The 7549-nt window shown below is 43.2% G+C and overlaps 1 non-coding gene across 1 annotated transcript; it reads left to right on the plus strand.

Moving 5' to 3' along the window:
• Nucleotides 1-499: 499 nt before the first annotated feature.
• LOC131244712 (small nucleolar RNA R71) lies at nucleotides 500-606 on the plus strand. Its single transcript, XR_009170489.1, has one exon. It is a non-coding gene; the product is annotated as a small nucleolar RNA R71 (small nucleolar RNA).
• Nucleotides 607-7549: the final 6943 nt, after the last annotated feature.

A 7549-nucleotide genomic window follows, 5' to 3' on the forward strand; every position in this document is an offset into this window, starting at 1 on the left:
TCCTTGTTGTGGTCCTTTTGCCCAAGAGAAATTTGGATGTCTAGCCCACCCTGGGTTGTATGTGTTCGAGTAAGGATCATTCCCAGATTTTTGAAAAGTGTTCATAGCATGAACTTGTTCAGAGAGAAGTTCTGGGAATGCTGCACCAGATGGACAAGACTACATAGGATGGGCAGGACTAGAACATGTGGCATATGCCTCGACTTGAGCTGTTTGTGGTGGTCCATTATTTAATACCAGAGCATCAACTTTCTTTGTCAGGTTATCAAGCTTGGCGCTCAGCTCTGGTATGATACCACCTCTCTTTTGTGGTTGGGGACTTCTGTCACCTCTATTTGAATAATCCCATTACTGGGAATTTTCGCACAAGGTTTCAAAGAAGTTCCACGCTTCGACATCACTTTTGGTCATGAATGACCCTCCACTGGTGGCATCAACCATGCGACGGTTCTGTGGTGTCAGACCGTCATAGAAGTATTGAACTTGTTGCCACTTCTCAAAACCATGGTGAGGACATTTAAGAAGCAAGTCCTTCCATCTTTCCCAACATTCATGAAAGTGCTCGCCCTCTTTTTGTGTGAAGTTAGTAATTTCTCTACGGAGGGCATTGGTTTTGTGAACGGGGAAGAACTTGTTTAAGAACTTCTTAGACAGTTGGTCCCATGTAGTGATAGATCCAACTTCTAGAGAATTCAACCATGCTTTCGCCTTATCCTTCAAAGAAAAAGGAAACAGGTGTAGCCGGATCAAATCGTCTGAGAAGTTTTGGAACTTAAAGGTGGAGCAAATGTTTAAGAATTCTTTCACATGATGATATGGGTCCTCCTTGTCCAATCCATAAAAGGATGGCAACAATTGTATGACTCCAGGTTTAAGTTCAAAGTGTGCTGCCATAGTGGTTGGCAACACTATGCATGAAGGCGCATTAAATTGGACAGGAGCTGAATAATCTTTGAGAGCTTTAACTTCAGTTTCATTCGCCATTTCAACAGGATTATTTCTCAATCTTTCACGAATTGTTCTTTCAATCTCAGGATCAAACGGTGCTAGTTCTATATTCAGAGATCTACGTCCTAGCATAAACTATGTTATTGATATAAGAAAGAAAACTAAACTAAGATGCAACCTAAGATGAATAAAACTAAAGGAAAAAGTTATGAATTCCTAAAAACAAGAGAAAGCTATGTAAACGAGAATTGGAAGGAAGAACCCGAGAAAAGGAGATGATGAATGTCTGAAGATTTGAGAGCTCCTCCTTTTGAAGACTGTTATTTAGCAGCTTCCTTCCTCAATTCCTGTAGACATAACAAAAAATAAAATGAATTTCCTAAAATAATGCTAGAAAAATCCTAAGCAACGGTTAATTTCTAAAAAAGAAAGTTTCTAATCTTAGAAATAAAAGCTAGGTTAGTTTCTAAAAAGGGAAAAAAAATTTCTAAAACTAGAAATTAGAAAATTACTTGAAAGAAGAATCAGAATCTAGAATTAGAAAATAGGAAATTTCTAAAAATAAAATAAAATAGCCTAGAAATAGAAACTTTCTAAAAAAAAAATAAAACCTTAATTCTAAAAATAGAAATTAGAAAAAAAAATAGAAAATTTGGAAAGAGATTACTAAATTAGTAGTTTATGTCAGGTCCCTACAAAACAGGAAATAGGTTAGTTTCTAAAAAATTTAACCTAAAGGTAGTCTATGAATTATGATAAGAGAGAATTCTAAATCCAATTGGACCGAAACAGTCCCCGGCAACGGCGCCAAAAACTTGATGTCTTATTTAAACCAACTTGATTTAAATGATTTTAAACTCGCAAGTATACGAATCAGATGTAGATATGATACGTATTACGAGATCGTTCTCACGAGGACTGGTCGTTACAATTCAAAATTAAAGACTCTTCTTAACTAATCCAACAGATATTTGCGATAGTAATTAAATAAACTAAATAAAAATCAATGGAAAAATAACCAAGAATAATGAGGAAAATTCAATCAAAGAGAAGACTAGGACTTTCGAATCCACCCCTAACTATCATAAACCTTGTTCTGCCTGTTGATTCATCCTAATTCAGATTGATATCAAAATAAATAGAGCGCACTCTATGTCCTTGGTCGGGCACACAGAATGTATAATTCCTTAAAGCATATGGATCACATCTTTCCATCCATGGTCAGGCATGAAGAGATGTAGATTCCTGTTTCTTCCTCTATAGGAACCTGTTCATGGTCAGACACAAGCACCTAGAATAGTAATCCAAACAACATCCATAACTAGACTTTGGTTGAGCTCTTAGAATGGAGGAGTACGGATATTTCAGTTAAACACAGTAGAGAAAGAAACAAACCAATCAAATTCAGATGAAATCAACACTTACAAGAGTCATTCAAATTAGGGGCTTCATCTCAGCCCTAGCTAGAAGATTAGCAATCCATGTGATCAGTTAAAAAGTAAGAAAAATAACAATGATGAACTAAAAACATCCTTCTAAACTCTTCCTTCTCTTTTCTTCTCTTTTCTTCTCTTTCTCTTCTCTGGATCTTTTCTCTCCCTCCTCTTGCTTTCTTCCTCAATCTGTTCTCCCTCAAAACGATCTCTCTCTCTCTCTTTCTTATAGCAGCTGGAAGGACGTCGCAGCAACGGCCGCGTGCGGACTCCCTTTCGCTGCCGAGTTCGGATGCAAAACCCCATCTTTCCTTGCTCGGTTTCCAAATAAAGACCGTCCCTTGGACGTTTCCAAGTCGTCTACAAGATGGACGGATCAGATCTCCATCTGATCGAGAATGGTGAGCCACAACCGCTGCAACAGTCGGACAGCGTCCAAAACAGAGCTGGCGTAGTCGCGCTGTGATGCTCGGTGGGCCCCACATAAGAATTTTTAGGAAAATCCACCCCGTACATTAGATTCAGGACGAGATTTCGACCGCATATGGGTGGTTTTGAATTCGCGTGGACGCGGCCCAGAGAAGGAATCATGCTGAGATCTTTTTGAACGTTATAGGGCAGCCCGCTTGTGACCTCTGTAGCTCACACGTGTGCACGTATGGGCACAAACTGAAAACATGGTTTTGTAGATATTGAACCCTTCTACACGATGAACGGTTTAGATTAACCGTACGTGCTACCGGTGGGGCCCACAACGGTCCGTAAAAACGGACTTTCCGTCCGTTACGCGCACCAGAAACGGCAACTGTCGTTTTTGAAAAGGAAAGTCGGGTCAGTGGTGCTAACCGACTTAGGTCCGTTCGGTGCTCAGGCAATGCACATGTGCACTATGTACACACGCTATTCATATGGGGTCCAATGTGATGCTTTCGAGAAATCCAATCCATCCATCCTATTTCTCACCTTATTTAAACCGTCTGGGTCAATTTTGAAGTATATCCAAATTGTAGGTGGGCCTAAAATTGAAGATTAATGGGTTGATCTGTCCGTTGGCCCACTTCTCGAGATATTCAATGGTTGAAATTTAATATGTACAGTTTATTTATGGCCTTCAGGCCATATATGGAGTTTCGAGTCAATCGGATGGCGGGAACCATGTGATCTTGCATTCTGGATCATTTTCGGGCCTTTTTAACGTGAACGGCTTGATTTCCTCGGGTCCCTGACATGTGAATTCTTCAGTATTAGTTCCCTTGAGTGCGTCCCTTGCTCTGGTGACTTCGGAGTGTCAAATTCATGCTTGTAGTAGTCTTTTTCCATCAACGCTCCTGATTTCATCCAATAACAAAAATATAATTAAAATATCCCGTTAAACATTATCATGTACGTAAAATTAGATAATAATTGGGGTCTGATATGTAATATTCGACCCTCATCAACCAGGAATTCAAAGTGACCATAGCATGTCCGGAATGCTGTCTTCGGAATGTCCTCCTCTCGGACCCGAATCTGATGGTAATCGAAGCGCAAGTCTATCTTGGAAAAGAACTGTGCACCTTGCAGCTGGTCGAATAAATCATCTATACAGGGAAACGGGTATCAGTTCTTGATAGTGACTCTGTTGAGCTTGTGGTAATCCATAAAGTGCCTCAATGAGCCATCCTTCTTCTTCATGAATAATACCAAGGCTCCTCACAATGAACTGCTGGGATGAATAAAACCTAAACCCCAGAGCTCATCCAACTAATCCTGTAGTTCCCGCAACTCCATCGGTGCCTTCTGGTAGGGGGCCTTCGAGATAAGCACGGTACCAAGTACCAAATCAATCTGAAACTCAATCTGCTGACATAATAGCGAACCCAGGATCTCCTGGAACACATCTGGGTACTTACAAACAACTGGCAGCTGCTCAATACACCTTGCCACGAAATCCTCGACGACATAAGCCAATAAATTAGACAACGACTCTCCTCCGGGCTCGGCAACAAACTGGAATATTGGCAAGTCAGGAATATGAAACGTGACTATCCTCGCGGTATAGTCCAAGATAGCATGGTACTCAGCAAGGCAGTCCTTACGTAGGATAACACTGAACTCCGCCTTCTGCATCATGAACAAATTGGCCGGTAGGAATATCTCGCCAACCAACACCGGGTAAGAAGAACAACGACGGCTCAAAACAACAGACTTCCCTAAGGGAGTAGAGACGGCCAAGGCCTCAGACGCGGACTACGATGGGATATTGGTCGATCGGCAAAACTACTCGGCCATGAAGGAATGAGAAGCACTGAAATCAAATAAAATATGGGTAATACAAGCAGAAATAAGAAGAATACCCTTGACAACACCACCGGTCGAAGACCGCGGATCCTACTGGGCTATATAAAATTTGCCCTGCACTGGCAAAGGAAGCAAGCCCGAAGACTACGGGTCCTGACTTTGCACCAGCTGTGTAGTGATATATACTCAGCCTAAGGACTGGGGAGGTGCATGTCCCCTCTACTGCTACTGTCTTTGTTGCTGCTATGGCCACTGTGGAGGCTTACCTGGCTGCCTCTACTACTAGGGAGGAGGCCTAGGAATGGGAGCCTGATGTTGCACTCGCTGCTGATGTTGAGGAGGATGGGGAGGAGGCAATTGCGGTAGCCTCTGCTGCTGTAAGGGGAGAGGGTAATCATGCCTCTGATGCCTTATCTTCCCACATCCATAGAAAACCCTAAAAAATGGCTTGGAGGAAGGAGCGGTTGGCTGCACTGATGATGAACCTACCGACTGTGCTGCGGGCTGCCTAAACTCAGATCTACCTTGATGCTGTTGGGAACTGCCGGCTAGTGCCCTCCTCTTTCAGTCTCCGCTGGAACTTTGATCTCGGGTCCTCTGGGTCATAGCCCAGTCCTCCTCGTAAACCAACGCTCGGTGGACGACCTGATTGAACGTCGCCAAGCAATAGCCCACTACTCGACTGCAGAGACCGGGAGGCAAACTATTCTGGAAACGGCGGGCCTTCCTCTTCTCATCATCGGTGAGATAAGAAGTAAATCTGGAAAGAGCCAAGAAACGGGCCTCATATTGAGACACCGTCATGTTACCCTGAACTAGAGTCTCGAACTCCATAGCCCTCTACTCCTAAACATGCTCAGGGAAGAACTTCTGGTCGAAGCGGACCATGAATTCCTCCTAAGTCCAAACAAACTGAGGCTCGGCCATCCTCGACATAGATGGCCACCAATGCTGGGCCTCGCCCTGAAGAAGAAAGGTAGCTAATGACTCTCTGATCAGCCGGACACTGCATAGTGTCAAAAATCTTCTCTATCTCTGTGAGCCACAACTCGGCGGTAGAAGGGTCAGGCTCACCACTGAACCTTGGGGGATTATGCTATTGGAACTCATGAAAGATCGTGCTTGCACGCAGTAGGTCAGACTGTATAAGAATCTTGACGGCATGCTGATGGGACTGAAGGACAGCAGTGACGGCCAGCATCATTTACTAAAAATGCTCAACCCTAATCGAAACCATATGATGAGCGAGGGTAGCACTCACCTCATGCGGAGGGACGGGTGCGACAGAAGGAGCTGGAGCCTCAGAAATCGAAACAATAGGCTCGGGTGGGGGAATAGGCGCCACAGGGGGTGGAATCAAGACCTCAGGAGCTGGGTCCCTAGCGGAAGATGGATGTGCTCGGGTCGCTAGAGCAGGATGAGAACCATGGCCATGGGCACCACGACCAAGGGTGCCTCGCTTAGGTGGCATCGCCTACAAAACAGCAAGGATGACGGGTGTAAAGGGATTAGGATCTTGCAGGCTCAAATGAAAGGAAGGCTCTCGGGACACTACTTGTCCTAAGCTCACAACAGATATGCAATGTTATCCTAAGTTATTTGTAAGATTACTTTTTATGCTCTGATACCAACTCTTGTCACGCCCCAGACTCAATACTGGACCCGTAAGGAACCTAATAGCCGGTTCTGACTGCAATAGCCTCCATAGTACCCCATTCTCAGTTCCTGGCTCAGGTTCTGATCTTGGGATCCTACAAGGAGAATTTACATATCACAATTCTAATCCAATTGAGCATATCCAAGATCATAGTAAGTAAATCTCAGAAAATAAACAAGGAGCACACTGTAAAATCCACTAAGAATTTAAACTTTACAGGTACAAGGCTGAAAAGAAAATACATAATATAGAAAGAAGGAAAGGAAAGATCTGTAACAGGTCCTTAGCTCGCGCCAATCCAATCCATAGCTCCTCCAATACTGCGCTGACCTAGGATCTCCTACACGCATCAATCATGCATAAGCTTATAGAAAGCTTAGAGGGCGGTGTAAGTGTGTGACAATGGTGCTCAGAAGAAATAGGAGGATACAGAGGGAACCATGAATGATACCAATGCCACTAGCCATACCGAGGCTAAGCTATGAATGCAATATGTAGTACCAAGGCTATGTAATGCAATATGAAGGCGATGCAATATAAGGCTTATACATCCGATGCAAAAGCAATGTGAATTAATGTTAGTCCTCATATCCAATCCACATATCAAGTACAGTTCCATCATAAGGAATCATCGGGGTTAAGTACACTGCTGGATGACTGCCGCTTTGTAAGACTCGCATAGTTAAACAAGCATAGGAGACCTCACTACCCACCTTTGGACAGCCAATCACTAGTGAGGCTCGGTAGTAGCGGACCCATTCACGAGCTGGTCAAACTCAGCCTAGCTAATACCCTCTCACTCAGGCAGGTAAGGCCAAACCCCATCCCAACCGACACTACAAGAAAAAGGGGCAAAGGCTATGCATAAAAATCGTAGCTAAATGCATTTTGCTACGGATGTAGTCCGTAGCACATCCGTAGCTATTGGTGGTGTAGCTAAAGGTAAAAAAAACTAATGGCTACGGATTACATCCGTAGGAATAGAGATCAGTAGCTACGAATAAAAGCCGTAGCTATAATTTCTGTAGCGAAATGTACCTATGCCTACAGATTAAATCTGTAGCAATAGATATCACTAGCTACAGATAATGGTCGTAGCTATAATTTCTTTAGCAAAATATACCTATGGCTACGGATACTATCTGTAGCTAAAAGTGGGATGTAATCCGTAGCAATATTCTGAAGTTAGCAATAGCTACAATTTTCAAAACAAGAGCTACGGCTAAAATAT

This window comes from Magnolia sinica, chromosome 4, assembly GCF_029962835.1.
Source record: "Magnolia sinica isolate HGM2019 chromosome 4, MsV1, whole genome shotgun sequence".
Classification (NCBI taxonomy): Eukaryota; Viridiplantae; Streptophyta; class Magnoliopsida; order Magnoliales; family Magnoliaceae; genus Magnolia; species Magnolia sinica.